At 43.0% G+C, this 19,415-nt stretch overlaps 1 protein-coding gene across 1 annotated transcript in view; it reads right to left on the bottom strand.

Moving 5' to 3' along the window:
* LOC105018108 (carbohydrate sulfotransferase 8) overlaps positions 1 to 19,415 on the bottom strand; it is a 51,205-nt gene that overhangs the window by 13,816 nt on the left and 17,974 nt on the right. The gene's annotated exons all lie outside the window — the stretch shown is intronic.

Below are 19,415 nucleotides of genomic sequence, written 5' to 3'. Positions count from 1 at the left end.
CACTAGCTGAACATTTTAAAAACATTTTGAAATGGAAAAACTGTGGTCAAATAAAAAGATTCCCATTCCCACCTGAGTCACAATACATAAGGATGTCGACACCTTTTGGGAATTTATGAAGCAAACCGGAGGGTGTAAGAATCATGCTTCAACAACGGAGCTGCACGGACCATTCCAGAAGGACATTAAAGATCCTGTCTGGACGTCCTGTGAAGGACAGTACCGGGCACCATGACAACAAGCCAGCTCAGAACCTTGACCAGCCCTCCATTTTCATTTTGATATTCACAAAAAACTATAAACATTGTCTCCTCTCACATCAATAACAACACAACATTATAGCCTATATTTTTTGCCGTAATCTGCAGCACTTTCAATAATCTCATTCTGTACTGTTCATCCGTTTATAATTAAACTGTGTTATGAAAGAATGCAGCTGTCTCTGAGACATTTGAGCCTGTCTATCATTAAAACAGCTTAAATTATATATAGTCATCATACATTTATCCATCGCTTGTTGCTAACCAAGAGTTTTTGCTGCTCCTAGACAACCAGTGAGTGGTTCCTCTCTATGCACGGTAAAATATGAATACATTCTACATTCTACAGTTCATAATTAATAACCAAAGTAATTAGATACTATAATAATACTTGACACTCTACCCCCCCCCCCCCCATTTCCCTTAAATCAGGGACTGATTTAGATCCGATCCACCAGGAGTTCAATCAATCAGGTAGAACTGAAAACCAGCAGGCTTTGGACCTTGCAGGGTAAAAGATGAGTAGCCCTTCTCTCGTCGGTCTGTTCGGACAGCGTCTGTGCGTGACCCTGTGTGGACTCTCCATCACTTTGACCCACCGACGGATCTCTGTGTGTTCTGTTCCAGTCTACTGTGCCTCTGCCAGATCTTTACAGAACTAATCAACACTATGGGCTCCTCATCGTTCTCATTACAACACCCTGTCAACGCCGTCCCTTACTGTACCCATTTCATCTCGCCTCCCTTCAGAAAACCTGCCCACACCTCCACAGTTCCTCTCCCTCTCCTATTTTTGCTGGACCGGAGTCAGTTCCACTGCTTCGAGCCAAGGGTTTGTTCAAGACCCTGAGGAATAACGGTTTTGTGCTTCTACGTTCACTGTGTTTCCGGTGTCTGTCAAATGTTTCAAACGGTTCGTGTTTTAATTCACTTTGTCTGCTTTGAGTTACCTACATACATGACAGGGGGTGAGTGGGTTAACATGAAAGACGAGCACATGGCGTGGTGGCTTTTATCCACTCAAACCCCCCCCCCCCCACACACACACACCCCCACACACACACACACACACACACACACAGTCGTCTGTACTGTATTATTCATTTGCCTCTGTGTTATTCATAGGATCGTGGTTAAACTCACGTCTATTCAAGGCAACGGAAAACGATATGATATGAAGCAATGCCATGCTCTGAGAGAACAGACCTATTGAATGAAACAGTAGGGAGGAAGTCATCTGCTTAGGTATATGTCCAACATATTAAAACACAGAACGATTTACAGGCCGAACACAGAGGGATGAGAGCAGACACAGAGCAAACCACTAGACAGGTTACAGTCTGCTGATTCATAGCAGGTTTGTACAGAAATGGGTCTGTAATATACGCAATTGTAGGGAATTAAGCTGCATCCCTAAAACTTACTTTAAGATTTATTTTAAACCTTTATTTATTTATAGAAATCCAAGGTCCCTTTCTAGATTAAATTCAACTTTATTGTAATTTGAACAAGTACAAGAACAGTACAATGAAATGCAGTTAGCATCTAACCAGTAGCGCAAATAGAAGAGGGCAGAAAATGTACAAGTATTAAGTATATATATATTACAAGTGGAATGTATAGATGTGCAAAGAAGGCAATTGCAATACAAATGGCAACACTAAATGTGCATTAAGGCAAATAGAGGAGGGCAAAACATTTAAGTATAGTGTATGTTACAAATGGGATGAATAATTGTACAGGTACAAATGGCAATTCTAAATGTGCAATCGAGGCAAATTGAAAGGAGTGAGGTAGAATGTGCAGAGATAGCAGCAATGAGGTCCCCGAGGTAGACACGTACCTGGAACCACTGAAAACTACCTCATCAGACTTGGCAGGGCAGTTTTGCATTTGAGCTCTGTAGTTCCGAAATGATGAAAACAAATATACAGATACTAAATACAGAAACATTAAAAAAGGCAATCACAGTGAACAATAAAAAGGTAATCTACATCAGTAAGACTTTGATCATTATTCCCAACACACAAGCCACAAAAGGAGGAAAAATCTGTATTTCTGTACAGCCAGATGAGATCCTAACTTCTTGACAATGCATTGTGGATGACTTTGAAGAAAATTCTCCATGGAATATTTGAGAACAAAGGTACTATTTATGGCAGAGGAGTGAAACAGGCACACTATCAATCCACTCACACACTCAATCACACACACACACACCTAACTGAAACGATAACCTAACATTTATGCCTAACCTTACTCTAACCCTAAATCCTAAACGTAACCCCTAACGCGTAAACGTATCGCAAACCCTAATTCTAAGGCTAATTCTAATCCTAAATTTATTAAGTCAGATAAAGGTTTTTTGTTAAAGTGAGGACTAGTCACATGTGCATACTGCATGATTTTTCTCTCTCACACACACAGACTCACACACACATAACTCAATCACAGAGTCACACACACACACACACACACACACACACACACAGGCACACACACACACACACACACACACAGTCACACACACACAGTCACACACAGGCACACACACACACACACAGTCACACACACACACACACACACACAGTCACACACACACAGTCACACACACACACACACACACACACACAGTCACACACACAAACAAAGTCTAGATCATTAAAGCATGTATATTAATAATCCGTCAAAAATATTTATTTAGGCTCAAAAGCCATATCTTACCTATTAAAGGGGAGTGTCAGTGTCACAACCAAGCCAACCCCAGTGACATCACTGCTGAATAACAGAGGCTGTGTTTGGTGAGTACAGACAATACAGTGGTTCCATTTTGCCAGTCTGAAGTCACCAAATCCTGCAGACCGTTTCTTCAGTATGCAGGCCAAAAAATACATCTATGCTAGAACGACATATTACTAGGCCCTGGACTGCCAGGTTTCTGTGTCTCCAAGATAAAAGGGACACCCAGTCTCACAGTGTCTCAATTGCCTTCTTGCTTTGGGCTACAGAAGAAGAACACGATCTGAATGAAGAGGTGGCCAACCTACACAAGCAACTAGGAAAACCACAACCTCCTACCAATCTGGTTATCCTCCAAACCAATGGATGAAAATCATACTGGACTAATAGGAGTCCCACCAACTGGAAGATTATCTTCAGTGGAATGACAATTGCCCAGGAGGAATCTTCCCCCCTTTTAGCTGGCAGAAAGATTACAGGCAGGCTATGGTCCTAGCAGGAAGCTTTACGGCCAGATCCATGTCAGTCCCAGATACACAGTATTTTCCAGGACTGGAGGTTATTTTGCCAACCATAAAAAAAACCTGAATTCTGAACAGTTATGTTGCACATTGGATCAAATGCCATTATGCCAGAATGACACATTTAATTTGCAAAATGTAAGTAGACAGTTGAAACATTACAATTGGTTACACGCATTTCACATTAGTGAGTAAAGTTTATCAAAGCTATTCACACAGTTCTTTTAACCACCATATAGCTTGGCACAACAGTACACATCCTGAGTGCACTATAACTACCAAAACGCCAATACATTCTAACAAAACACCAGCTAAACTTCCCTCCCAACCAAAACACTGTCACTCAAAACACAATCACCCCAAAACACTAAGAACAGATATCATTACAATATGTATAATTTTCAAACCAGATGTACTTCGATTTTTGCATAAAACAACATTCCTTCAAAAAATAAGATGGCACCTCTGTAATGTATAGAATGCACTGCAGTAAATATTACAATAATTAATCCGCAATATAATTAAATATGCTTAAATGCTTACTACAGTGGGGAGAACAAGTATTTGATACACTGCCGATTATGCAGGTTTTTCTACTTACAAAGCATGTAGAGGTCTGTCATTTTTATAAAAATCCTGAAAATCACATTGTATGATTTTTAAATAATTAATTTGCATTTTATTGCATGACATAAGTATTTGATCACCTACCAACCAGTAAGAATTCTGACTCTCACAAAGCTGTTAGTTTTTATTTAAGAAGCCCTCCTGTTCTCCACTCATTACCTGTATTAACTGCTCCTGTTTGAACTCGTTACCTGTATAAAAGACACCTGTCTACACACTCAAGCAAACAGACGCCAACCTCTCCACAATGGCCAAGACCAGAGAGCTGTGTAAGGACATCAGACCTGCACAAGGCTGGGATGGGCTACAGGACAATAAGCAAGCAGCTTGGTGAGAAGGCAACAACTGTTGGTGCAATTATTAGAAAATGGAAGAAGTTCAAGATGACGGTCAATCTCCCTCGGTCTGGGGCTCCATGCAAGATCTCACCTCATGGGGCATCAATTATCATGAGGAAGGTGAGGGATCAGCCCAGAACTACGTGGCAGGACCTGGTCAATGACCAGAAGAGAGCTGGGACCACAGTCTCAATGGAAACCATTAGTAACACACTACGCCATCTTGGATTAAAATCCTGCAGTGCACGCAAGGTCCCCCTGCTCAAGTCAGTGCATGTCCAGGCCCGTCTGAAGTTTGCCAATGACCATCTGAATGATCCAGTGGAAACATCATTCTTTGGGGATGCTTTTATGCAAAGGGGACAGCAACATTGCCCAGCAACAGCCCTGAAACCTGAAAGATCTGGAGAAGGTCTGTATGGAGGAGTGGGCCAAAATCCCTGCTGCAGTGTGTGCAAACCTGGTCAAAAACTACAGGAAACGTATGATCTCTGTAATTGCAAACAAAGGTTTCTGTACCAAATATTAAATTCTGCTTTTCTGATGTATCAAATACTTATGTCATGCAATAAAATGCAAATTAATTACTTAAAAATCATACAATGTGATTTTCTGGAGTTTTGTTTTAGATTCCGTCACTCACAGTTGAAGAGTATCTATGATAAAAATCGGCAGTGTATCAAATACTTGTTCTCCCCACTGTAGGTTTGATTTTGGGGCCTATACTGTTTACTATGTATGCAAATGATATCTCCTGCAGTCTGATTTTCAACTATTACAAAATACATTTACAGACATTAAGCTCGTAACAAGTAAAGCCAGATAAATGCTAATCTCCAGGTCCAAAACTCTACAATAGGGGAGGTGAGCTCCTACCACTTTCCCCTGAGACTCACCAAGTGGCTTTCAGCCCATTGGTTCCTGCATTCTATATACGTGACATTCACTCAGACGTTCATGCGGCGTCTGTCTGTGCAATGCACGTTATTCAGACAGACGAGCATGCAACTCTTGGGATTTGGTTAACCGATCCATCTGTCATTTAAAACCCATGTGTCTGAGTTGGTGAGGAAGCTGAAGATCAAAATTGTTTCTTTTTGTCGAGTGAGATGTGATATGATGTGATATGAATGCATCAGTGCTGGAGTTTAAACCACTGGATGCCGTCTGTCATGCAGCATTGCATTTTATAACTGGTGCAAACTTTCACACTCATCATTGTCTTTTATACACTTCTGTTTGCTGGGACTCCCTGATATAGAAGGGCCATACACTGGTTATTGTTTGTATAGAAAGCAATACAGTAGAGACTTCCACATTATCTTGCCTCAAAAATAAAATGGGAAATCTGCAGTTATCAAATGCGCACTCAAGACTGGCTAATCTTTTGCGATAAACCAGGCTTACTCAGAAGAACTGCTTTTGGCTATTATGCAGCCCTCTCATGGAATTCCTTGCAAAGTAGCCATAAGCTTTATGTTCTAGTGACCATAGGAAATTGTAAATGTTTGATAAATTAGCATTTCGCTGATTGTTTTTCTTAATACCTGTGTATTTAATATATTTTATTTTCAATATTATTTTATATTGCCTTATGTACTTTATATTTGTATGTCTTTATTATTATTATTGCGGCAATACACGGCGCAACTGAAAAAGACAACTAGGTTCTCATCATGATTTCCCTGTATAAACATCAACACAGCAGTTTATTGCAGGAAATTACAGGGAAGAGGATTTATATACAATAGGCTACAGAGTAAATTCAACGCAGACATTTTTCAAAAGTGAAGAGTTCCACAATGTATGGTAATGTTAAGAAATACATGTAGATATTAAAAAAAAATATATATGCATTTTGTCATTAGTATATAAAAGTGTATTCTTCAAGACCTAATAGTAGGCCTTAATTTTGCACTCTGATTTAGATGCACAGGATTCGTTAATGACTAAATCGAATCGTGCATCACCACCAGTCTATCAAAACACGGACGTTTCATGGACCCCCTGACTTCTCAGCTCATGAGGAAATGGACATAAATTGAAAAAGAGCTCAGTGTCAGAAAGGTGAAAAAGACAATTAGGACGGCATGGCAGGCAGTCGTTTCATTGAGATCTGCTAACAGCATGAGATAATGTGTTGTGGTCCAGACTCCAGCTAAAAGCCAGACTAATGCATTTCACCCATTCAATGTCTGCTTGTATGATGCTCTGAAGACATCATATTGTGCTCATCAATTTGATTACTTAATTTACAGTCCCAAATGGGACCCTGCAGTATTCCTCACTATTAAGTCCCCCTCGTAGAGTCCGTATCCCATTTGGGATGCAGCTGATGCCACGTCCTGCAAGTCACTCTGGGTAAAAGTGTCTGTTTAATGCCTGAAATGTTAATGTATGATGCTAGATTGAAAACCAAAACCCTTTTAACTGAGTATAATGCTGAAGCATGAAAGCAGGACACAAGCGCTGGGAGAACAGAGGACATATAATAAATCAAATCAAACTGACAAGAATATGAACACAAAACTGCAACAAAAGAACTGGGAAAGACAGCAACAAAATAAAATACAGCACCTGGTGAAACCAATACAAAGATCGACAAGATACAATGGGGAACCTTGAAGTTAAATAGGGTCCATGATGAGGAAAACAGGTGCGGGCAATAATCAAAGAAAACAGGTGTCTGTGTTGAAGTGAGGGAGAGAGGGCATTGGATTCACTGGCACGGCTGTGTTAAAGTGAGAGAGAGAGGGCATTGGATTCACTGGCAGGCTGTGTTTAAGTGAGGGAGAGAGGGCATTGGATTCACTGGCACGGCTGTGTTTAAGTGAGGGAGAGAGGGCATTGGATTCACTGGCACGGCTGTGTTAAAGTGAGAGAGAGAGGGCATTGGATTCACTGGCACGGCTGTGTTGAAGTGAGGGAGAGAGGGTGTTGGATTCACTGGCACGGCTGTGATGAAGTGAGGGAGAGAGGGTGTTGGATTCACTGGCAGGGCTGTGTTGAAGTGAGGGAGAGAGGGTGTTGGATTCACTGGCATGGCTGTGTTTAAGTGAGGGAGAGAGGGCGTTGGATTCACTGGCAGGCTGCCATGCTAGAATGTGACACTGCGTTTATTTTTGTCATTGTTTCCTTTTTCTTAAAATTTCATCCACACCCTTTGTTCGTGTTCATTCGTCTGTCCTTTTCTATAAAAACTGTCTTGGTGAATGAACTACAAGTAAGGAAGATTTACCAAGTTAATTTAACCAACAGATTATTCGGCTTTATTTATTAATTTTACACGTTTTTCATCAGTTTTGTATTTAATGCATTTCAAGATTAGTCTTCATAATGAAGTTTGTTTTTAAATCGAATACATAATTATTATTATCACTACTAGATTTCAGTGATAAGTGACCACAGAGAGTTCTAGTTGTTGAGAGCAAAGCAACATGGGTACATATTTATGAGCAAGGTTGGTCAATTTGGAGAGGAGATGGCATAAATGAAAAAGCACTTAAGGGAGCCCCTCTCATAAAAGTGGGAGCCCTTCTGATAAAAGAGGTGGAGTAGATGATGGATGAAAGGCCAGTTCACCCTGGAGATTGGTCAGCTGACGTAAGACTTTAAGTGCACAGAACTAGAATGATATTCTATTTCTATTGGTTACTGTTTGGCTCACAAACTCAGTTCACTTTAAACTGCATGAGGATACGCACAGCCCTGTTTCCGCCATAATGGGTTGGCAGTCACGACCAAATTGAGGGTCACCTCAGGACAAACCTATTTTAGGGTGCGTTGTTGGGTCTGAAATATCTGATGGAGGAAACTTCTGAAAAGACTGAGAGCTAGAGGAGAGGCTTTGAAACAAAAGAAGAGGTGGTCCTGCAACTTGCAATTTTTTTCTGTCTCTCTCCACAAACACGCACAAGCACAGAGAAATGCACACGCACAAGCATGTTTGTTTTTATATTTTCCCCACAAGGCATGTTTTTCAGGTTTTACTATACTAATGGGGACAAAATGGCCCCACAAGGTAATTAAAATGCGCAAACACGGGAACACACTCGCGCGCACACACGCGCAGGCACACAAAGCCCTAGAATCTTATAACAAATTTCCTGCTAGGCATCCACTAAGATATTTGTCTCCAAGACAAAACAATCCAGTGCAACAGAGCCATTGCTACGCAAAACATTTTAACATCCAGATCGTTTAAGACGACTGATGTCTCTTTCTCCATAGAGCGCCCTGTCTTACCATGCAGCAAAGCTCCACAGAAAACCCAGGTTACTGTTTGAATGGCAGTGGTCCAGCATAGCCATCTGAAATTAACAGTCCTGCTCAGTGAAACTATATCATCTGGATGGTAGCGGGAGAGTCTGCCAAAGGTGTAGCAGATGGTTGTTGTCCTTTGGGTAAATTGTTACCTGTCCTTTGCTTACCTGCAAGCGTCGTTCTCCTCACTCTTAGGACGCAAACAAGCCTTTGAACGGGGCCGTGTAACACGACCGCACGCGCGGCTATACAAAGTAAACTAATAATTCTGTTTGTGTGGCACCACAGTTATCACAAGCCATTATCGAAGGTGGAACTGACGCGTTAGCCAGGAGTTCGGTAAATATCCAACTGATCTGCTGGCGCTCAGTGTAGTGGAGGTGCTGAGAGTAAGGCTGACTTTCGTCTCAGCTGACTGGCTTACTGGGGCAGGAGAACCGGAGAGGAGGAAAGAATGGCAGGGCAGAGGGGAGGAGAAAGGGTGGATGGAGCAGAGGAAGAGGAGAGGAGAGGTGAGAGGAGAGGCCAGGATATGAGAGGGGAGGTGAGAGGCCAGGATACGAGAGGGGAGGTGAGAGGCCAGGATACGAGAGGGGAGGTGAGAGGAGAGGCCAGGATATGAGAGGGGAGGCCAGGATACGAGAGGGGAGGTGAGAGGCCAGGATACGAGAGGAGAGGTGAGAGGAGAGGCCAGGATACGAGAGGGGAGGTGAGAGGCCAGGATACGAGAGGGGAGGTGAGAGGCCAGGATACGAGAGGGGAGGCCAGGATACGAGAGGGGAGGTGAGAGGCCAGGATACGAGAGGGGAGGTGAGAGGAGAGGCCAGGATACGAGAGGGGAGGCCAGGATATGAGAGGGGAGGTGAGAGGAGGGGCCAGAATATGAGAGGGGAGGTGAAATTGTAGCCTCTTTTTCCTATTTGTGGTGGAGATGAGTGGTACCCGGTGGGGTCTTCTGCTGTTGTAGCCCATCCACCTCAAGGTTGTGCATGTTGTGGCTTCACAAATGCTTTGCTGCATACCTCGGTTGTAACGAGTGGTTATTTCAGTCAAAGTTGCTCTTCTATCAGCTTGAATCAGTTGGCCCATTCTCCTCTGACCTCTAGCAGCAACAAGGCATTTTCGCCCACAGGACTGCCGCATACTGGATGTTTTTCCCTTTTCACACCATTCTTTGTAAACCTTAGACATGGTTGTGTGTGAAAATCCCAGTAACTGAGCAGATTGTGAAATACTCAGACCGGCCCGTCTGGCACCAACAACCATGCCACGCTCAAAATTGCTTAAATCACCTTTCCCATTCTGACATTCAGTTTGGAGTTCAGGAGACTGTCTTGAACAGGACCACACCCCTAAATGCATTGAAGCAACTGCCATGTGATTGGTTGATTATATAATTGCATTAATGAGAAATTGAACAGGTGTTCCTAATAATCCTTTAGGTGAGTGTATATGCCCACTTTGAATTTCATGCCAGTAACACCTTTCAAAAAAGGTTGGGACAAGGGCAGCTAAAAACTTTAAAAGTTATGTAATGCTAAAAACCTGGTGGAACATCACACAACACATGAGATAAATTGGCAACAGGTCAGTAACATGATTGGGTATAAAAAGAGCATCCCAGAGAGGACGAGTCTTTCAGAAGTAAAGATAGGGAGGGGTTCAACACTCTGTGAAAGACTGCGCAGGCAAATAGAGCAGCAACTTAAAAACAAGATTTCTCAACGTAAAATATCAGAGAGTTTGGGGATCTCATAACCTACGGTACATAACACAGAGAATCCATAGAAATCTCTCTATGCAAAAGACAAGGCCAAAAACCAATAATGGAGGCCGTGAACTTCGGGCCCTCAGACGGCACTTCATTAAAAACAGACATGATTGTGTAATGGACATCACTGCATGGGCTCAGGAACACTTCCGAAAACCACTGTCTGTGAACACAGTACGTCGCGGCCTCCACAAATACAATTTAAAACTCTACCATGCAAAGGAACCAGATATAAACAAGATCCAGAACCACCGCCACCTTCTCTGGGCCCGAGCTCATTTAAGATGGACTGAGGCAAAGTAGAAAACTGTCCTGTGGTCTGACTAATCAAAATGTGAAATTATATTTGGAAATCATGAACGCAGCATCCTCTGGGCTAAAGAGGAGAGGGACCATCCAGCTTGTTATCAGTGCCCAGTTCAAAAGCCAGCATCAGGTGATGCAACACAGTGGTTAACATGTCTCAACTTTCTTGAAATGTGTTGCTGGCATCAAATTCAAAACGGGTGTGTATTTCTCCAAAAACAATAAACTTTCTGTTTCAACATTTAATGTAGTTTTTGTACAATTTTCAATTAAACACAGGGATAAATTATTTACACATCACTGTATTCTGTTTTTGTTTGCATTTTACACAGCGTCCTGATTTTTTTTTTTAAAGGGGTTGTATTTGTGGACCTATTAATGAACCATGTCAATCCATTGATTCTTGAAGAACATATACATGCCTCATGACCTTAATTGAATCCAGTGGGTAATCAAAATACGTTTGTAAACAAAGTAAATGTAAACAACCACTACAGCCTCAAAACGGGGTTCAAACTATAATGTTGACAACATGGATGGTCAGTTGGTGAATCCACAGCAGTCTATGAATTTGAGAGTGGTAGCATTCTCCGGCCCCGTCCCTTAGCTTTTTATAGCAATGGGAAAAGAGGATGCCTATTTCAACTGGTAATTCTTATTTAATGATGTTCTGTAATCTGGGTGTATTTCCCAAGGTGACTTGAAAAGTTAAAATTTCTTGTGACAGGGTCAAAAAGACAATATATTTAGCAATTCCTCAACCACACTTCCTGAACAGTTTCCTTGAGCCTAGAGCATCACAGATTGGACAAAATGGTTAAAATAAAACAGAATTTGCCTGCATTTGTAAACACCTAAAAAAACTGCCTAAATTATTAAATAACTCGCTGAGGAGTTGGAGGTGATAATCTCCTTGAGTTAGTCGGCAATGCAACCTTGACCTGTGTCTACTTGAAAGTAGTGTTCATATAAAACACACAAGCTATTTTGAAAGGACGTATACATGTAAGATGTAAGTCCAAAAGAAAGAAATGTAACCCCCGCCCCAATTTTTTTTTAATCCTTAGTGGTTAGTTCTGAAGTAGCTTCTAGCTTGTCTTTTCCCCACCCACTCAATGGCCTTGGAACAAACATAGAAAATGCCAGAATAGAAATCCAAAAACAGCGTAGGACAAAATGCACAAACATCTGGTGAAAATCAGACATCAGGCGTTTATTGTGACGTCTTTTTTAGGGCTGGAATTGCTTAAATGTCAAAGGCGTTGGGTTAAGTGATATCTCCACAACTTCAGGTAGACAAGTATGACAGGAGTTGGTGTCTCTTCTCGATAAGGCATCTATTTACATCCCCGTTAGTTGATGTACAGAGAATACTAAATGATAATTAAAGAAGCAGAGGGAAAACTTGAGTATAGGAGTGAAAGTAATGGTGTTTTACGGCTACTGCCAAACAATCATTAGCCTCAGACCTGAACGGTGTGGATTAAAAATACTCCCACATCTGTGTGGGCTCACAAATCCCTGCATTGAGCTGGGCTTAATTCTAAACAACACTGAGCTCCTCAATGTATTCTTAGAGAGGCACTTTCTATCTAACTCACTAACAGATTGAAATTGAAATGCTCATGACATTTCAATGTGAGAGAATATGTGTTGGCTCAAGACAATTGATACCCTGTACTTAAACCCACAGCTTATCCCCAAAAATCCATAACAATGACAAATGGAAACAGAAATGTCACTAAGTATTATTCAGACTAGAACAAATATGCATTTCAATATACTTATCACATAGAGGCAAGGAGCTGCCGATGACAGGACACAGCCAACCCCTGGGTAGTAAAAGCTCCGTCTGGACCACCTCTGGTGAACATTAATTCAATGTAGCCATTCAAATTAAGAGTTTGGCTTGCTGTAACACGCTTTTGTTTTGACTGAAATTAGTCACTTTACACGGCTCACGAAACCATAGTCAAACTTTCATACTGCATAGGTCGTTTCGGATAGGGGACTCCAGCTGTCACAGAGAGAGGGAGAGACATGGAAAGAGAGACAAAGAGAGGAGAAAGGAGGGTGGACTAATATATGAAGAACGATTGGAATATGAGGAGGGACATAAAGAGATACTAGGAAAGCTTTGATGTGATTTCATTTGCATTACTTTCTTAGGCTCACCTCAGCTGAATGCAACCTTTCCCACTGTTTACAACTGAGGTTTTAAAAGCCCCCAAGTTCTGAATAAAACCCCTGTCATAATGTTTTGAGGGCCATTGTCAAGTGATCTTTTATATGGAGGCAGAAAAAAAAAGAAAATATATTTTTTTACATTAAATAACACCTATAAGTTTCAGACATGCATAGCAAAGTAAATCCATATAATCTGCTCTGGAGGAGAGCTACGGATACAAAGCACTCAGTGTAAATATGAAATGATCATTTTGAATGATTATTAAGACGCACTTCAGTGGCTTAGTAGATTCCTTTGAATTATCTGAAAAATGTGTTTGATATGGCTGTAACCTAGCCCCGAGAGAGTTGGCCTCATTCAGGGAAGACAGAGAAAGAAGGAAAAGAGGGCAAGTGTGAATAGAAAATACAGTGGCCTTTCAAATGGAAGATGGATTATAAATACGGCACAGTGGAAAGTAGGATCTTTTGTCAGAAGCAGCACTGGAATTGAGATGTGCATTGATTCAATTAAAGAGGGACAATCATCGGAAAGGGCACGCGAGTTACGAATTATCATCATCCTGGGTAATCTCATTGTGCACTTTCTTCACTCCCTGAGAGCAGTGGAATCAATGAGCTGCAAATCAAGTGTTTGCTGCTGGAGGATTTTCAAACTGGCCCGTGAACCCATTCAAGTATCCTGTGAGTCTACTGTAGATTTATTGGAGGAATCAAAGTTAAAGGTCACACACGGTGAAGCTACCTGTCTTTAAGAGTAGACTACAGACGTACATACATTCACCTGTACACTGGTAGGTGCACAATTAAGTTCATTATTATTGGTTTGAATATGAAGTTCTGAAGTTGCTTTCATATTTGGGTAAAAGCGCTGCACAAGCAGTGCCATTTCAAGAGGGCCATTGTCTGATAAAGGCTGAGGGAGGATTGCTGCCGGGGGCCTTCAGGCAACCTGGTGAATATTGATCCCTCTTTAGATGTAATGTGTCACCTCCCCTCATCCACATCCTTCAACCACCTCCTCGCCACCTCTCACCTCCCCACAACCCCTCCCTCTCTCCACCTTCTCTCTGCTCTCCTCCACAGCTATCAACCCCATTCTCTCCGGAGCAAAATCGTTCAGATTTCCGTCCAGTCTCTGAAGTACCACAAAGTGTGTCGTTTGAAGTGCATGTGACCCTGTCCCTCCTGGTCGCTGTTGAGCGAGCAAATGAGAGCAACAATACTGGCTGCATGGAATCCATGAGTAAATCAGCTACTCATCACCTACTCTCCAGAGTTTCTACTCTCAGAGTAAAGGCACACACTCAACAACAGCATTTACTTACCTTCTGGCTGTGCTCACTAAATAATCAAACAGACGAGGTGACAGCGGGAGCTGAATTTGAATACAACCTTAGGATCAGCAACCTCAGTTTGGCTCCAGGAGAACAACAATGTTATAACTGTAACCCTTTTTCTTGGTTGCTATTTGCCCCCCATGTTCCAATGACAAAAGTAAGTCCTCTTCCACGAGTACTCTGCGTTGTGTTTAATTTTGATAATGTGTGTGGCACTTGTTGGAAGAAAAGGGGCATTGGAGGGTTCAGGTTGCGGTTTCAGCAGAGAGATATGTTTAATCAGGAGACCTAATTTTTCGTGTGGAATTATTCGGTGTAATACAGCCTCAGTGGTTCATGGCCGTCCAACAGTCAAGAAAAACAATCAGTCAGCCAGTGAGGCCAACTTCAATTAACTATTAATCAATTAAGGCAGTGGTTACCCATTATTTTACATACATATTGCCTACGTGTAAGATAGCCGTACAATTCTAGATTTTCAACACGATATAAAGTCTACCTGCAGGATATTTGATTTACTTTGCCAAATTAATGCTAATATGCTAGCTACCGCTACCGCTACTACTAAACAAACGTGACTTTTCAAAAGTATATTCGACAGCCGTCACAAATAAACATGTATCAACAGATAAACAGATTTTAATATTCATATTCTTTTAACAGAATAACTGGATGGGCAACTATTCAAAGGAAATTGTATGAGTTTATCAGACACTGATTTAACGCTGCCTACCTCCCAACAGTAAAGAAAAAGAATAAGCCAAATGGTGGCTGCTCCTGGCCAAAAAGGTATCAATTTATTTTTTCAAAATGTAATGTAATACTGGAAACAGTGGTGCGCCCACAAGTGGCTGTTTTTGTCTACCCCTTACATAACCATTGACATTTTTATTGGAGCATGTCTGGATAAGACACATCACACAAATCAGGCGAGGGGCTGTGTATCTTTGTTGACAACACTTAGGCTACACACTGAGTAATTGAACATTTATGCAACAAAGGCTACGAGATTCTTATTTTATCATTCAGCCCATTCGGTCACAAGTCTGTGGACAGATGACCATTACTTTGGTCTATGTCCCTGGACCAAATGACAAGGAGGCAGTGGAAATGTTTACAAACTGTTTTTCTGCTGCACTTCCAGAACCAACTACCAGATACTCCTTTTGGCGGAAGATTGAACAATCTCCTGTGCCAAACATCTCCCAGTTCTGCAACATGAGGTTACGTTTGTCTTGTTCAACTCGCATCCTTGACCAATGTTACGGGAATAAAGAAGATGCATTCAAGGCATTGTGCAGTGGAGTATTTTATATATCTAGGGACTAAGATGTATGATAAGCTGAGCTTTAAAGAGAATGCAAACAAAAGCTCCTGTTCTGGTGAGAAACTGAAAAGGGTTCAGTGTAAGCACTGGGCTCTGGTGTAGAGCAATCCTACATTCAACATGACTGCTTAGCAAAATAATTGTCCGACCACAAGCACAGCTGAGTAGCCATTTTCACAAGGCAACCAATAGGCACGGGCTGTCATTAGCCACCCATCCCATCCATTACAACCACAGTTTGAGAAGCTTCCCTCTGGCCGACGCTTCAGAATGCCCAAAGCCAAGAACAGCATGTTTAACATAAATGTATTCCTCGTGCCTACTAAATAGTGTTACACAACCATTCTTACTTCTCTATTCACAATGCAGTTAGGACAGTGGCTGACTATCAATGAACATAGAAAAGTCCCCTACATCTTAACTGAATGTTATGATTGTGCTGAGTGATGGACTACATTTAAACGTGTGAGCTGACAAACTGTATCGTATGAATGGGATTCTTTTAAAGTGCGGTGATGCTAAATAAAAATGTCTTCCTGGATGAACAATTAAGTTATATTGTATTAAAACCCACCCACCTCCCCTGAACCACCTCCCCTGAACCACCTCCCCTGAACCACCTCCCTTCAACCACCTCCCTTCAACCACCTCCCTTCAACCACCTCCCCTGAACCACCTCCCTTCAACCACCTCCCCTGAACCACCTCCCCTGAACCACCTCCCTTCAACCACCTCCCTTGAACCACCTCCCTTCAACCACCTCCCCTCAACCACCTCCCCCCAACCCCCTCCCCATCCACCCCTCCCCTCACCTCCATTCAACCCCCTCACATCCACCCCTCCCCTCACCTCCCTTCACCTCCCATCCACCCCCTCCCCTCACCTCCCATCCACCCCCTCCCCTCAACTCCCATCCACCCCCTCCCCTCACCTCCCATCCACCCCCTCCCCTCACCTCCCCTCACCTCGATTCAACCACCTCCCATCCACCCCCTCACCTCCCATCCACCCCCTCCCCTCACCTCCCCTCACCTCGATTCAACCACCTCCCATCCACCCCCTCACCTCCCATCCACCCCCTCCCCTCACCTCCCCTCACCTCCCATCCACCCCCTCCCCTCACCTCCCCTCACCTCGATTCAACCACCTCCCATCCACCCCCTCACCTCCCATCCACCCCCTCCCCTCACCTCCCCTCCCCTCACCTCCCCTCACCTCCCATCCACCCCCTCCCCTCACCTCCCCTCACCTCCCCTCACCTCCATTCAACCCCCTCCCATCAACCCCCTCCCCTCACCTCCCATCCACCCCCTCCCCTCACCTCCCCTCACCTCCCCCCACCTCCATTCAACCCCCTCCCATCAACCCAATCCCCTCACCTCCCCTCACCTCCCATCCACCCCCTCACCTCCCCTCACCTCACCATATGGGCATGGGAACCAAGCAGATGCTCATAAATGTAGATGAGATGTTTTGGGGATGATATTTTGGACAGTCCAGATTGAGACAGTTGACTCAGCTGTGTGTCTGTGTGTGTCTGAGTGAGAGAAATAACAAGAGAGAGAGGCTGTACTGGACTGCATTGGACTGGTAACACAGTCTGATTAATGAGCAGGGCCTTGGCTAGCCTAACTGTACTGGAGTTGGGCAGCAGAGGACTCAGCTGAACGTCTGGGAAGGTCATTGATACGGGTTCTGACTAACACTCCAAAGACAACTAATGATCTGTATGCAACTGTGTGTGTGAGAAAATACGCTAAATTAACTTACTGGGTTTACACACCTAGGGGCACAGGAGGAGGTAATTAGTAAGTGGCATTCTAATCGTGTAGTCACAAACAAACACGTTTTAGTCTGTCTCCCAAGTTAATTTACACCTAGTTAATGTGATTTGTTTCTTCAGTATTTCACAAGGCAACAACAACAACAGCAACGTGACAACAATGGCTCTGTGCCATCCACACCGGAATCACACCACGCTCTCATGTCCACCTAGGTCAGCATCCTGACATGGGGGTAATACAATTTCTGAACATCTGCATTTATTTAATCTATTTTGACTGTGGAGGATTTTAAAGGGAAACCCCTGGCAATTTCCAATAAAGACATCACAAACCAATTTCAGGGTGCATGCGTTTTTTATGGATGGTCCTAAAAGAGAGGCAATTTAAACACGGTCTCTGACATGTTACTTCTTCTATGCCATTAAATTGATCTGCAAAATTATATTTAGTAACTCATCCATTTCCAATTTCTTTTCTCTTTCACTGAACTGCTTCTCAGTTTGTCCCCGTCTCTGCCCACCACCCCCATTCAACAACTGAGGTGTGCCATCTCATCAACCTCCATAATAACAGTCAGCGAGTGTTCAATATAAAACGTCTATAATGGGTTTACCCTAATTGAAAAGGGAATGCATTCTGAACATTATCTCTTTATTACTGCACCAAATCCAAACAATGAGAGGATAACTGCAATGGCACTTAACTCGAGAAGCTACCCAAAGCACAACATCGAGCCAAATGAAATAGAGTTCCACCCCATTCTGAGTTGTACAGTATGTTACCAGTGTGTGTCAGGCAACACGCAGGATATCTTACTCCACTGTTATCTCCAAGTGGTTGTCATCGCTGGGACAATGCCTCAGAGGTCATTGTGATTACACACCAGGGATTGGACGCGGAGTACAGCACAGTACAAAGACCTCCTCACAGACTGCTGATGGTAGCTTGTATCGGGTGTCTCAGGGGTCCTCTCAAAACGAGCGCTCTGTCAGTGGCGTTCCTAGATGTGACGCTATCGTTTATTGAACACTCGCCATACTAAACATGCACATTCAGTGTGGATTTTCAGTTGGTCTTTTTTGGTCAGTTAGTATGTACAGCCAAAATAGATCTGTCTTTTGTTTCTGGGTTTACGGTTTGGGAGCTCTAATGGTGTGATACAATCTGAGCTCAGTAAAGCTGTGAAGATTGACCAACATCCAGTGCTGAAGACCAGTGACCTGTGTGGATGGTTTAGGGTTAACATGCAGGGACGGTTTAGGGTTAATTCTGACTGGTTGGGGTTAGGGATAATTCTGACTGGTTGGGGTTAGGGATAATTCTGACTGGTTGGGGTTAGGGATAATTCTGACTGGTTGGGGTTAGGGTTAATTCTGACTGGTTGGGTTTAGGGTTAATTCTGACTGGTTGGGGTTAGGGATAATTCTGACTGGTTGGGGTTACAGTGAGGACTACTGTTTGGCATACTGCACTATGAACCTGCCAATACGAGTCGGCATTCACAGTTAACATCGCAGCATATCTTGGTATGATCTTTCTGGTTATTTTTACTTGTATGTATCCAGCCACATACTTTCTTTACACCTTTTCCCTCCCGTTCTTTCATTGTATCCAGTTGTATGCAAGGCCCAGCTTTATCACAACAACTGAAAAGCATCCACGACAAAGGCAGTCTGATTTTTTTCCTACACGGCTCTTCAAAACCAACTAGTCATGTGGGGGTCGATGCCTTTCAGGGCATGCTAACTCACCTAATGTCCTCAGTTAGCTTTTATTGGTGTACAAGCCAGAATGTGATTTATCCAGGAAGTCCCGGAAGACAATGCCTCCCAGCTCCCCAAGCGACTATGCCCACTTTCCTAACACTTCCAACCCACTCGTCAACCGGCAGCACCGTCACGGCTCAGACCTACTTTGGTTGTCAACTCTGTGAGCCGCAGACTGCCGTGTAA

Source organism: Esox lucius, chromosome 19 (genome assembly GCF_011004845.1).
Source record: "Esox lucius isolate fEsoLuc1 chromosome 19, fEsoLuc1.pri, whole genome shotgun sequence".
Classification (NCBI taxonomy): domain Eukaryota; kingdom Metazoa; phylum Chordata; class Actinopteri; order Esociformes; family Esocidae; genus Esox; species Esox lucius.
The sequence above is the reverse complement of the archived record's forward strand: the minus strand, read 5'-3'. Positions and strand labels throughout refer to the sequence as shown.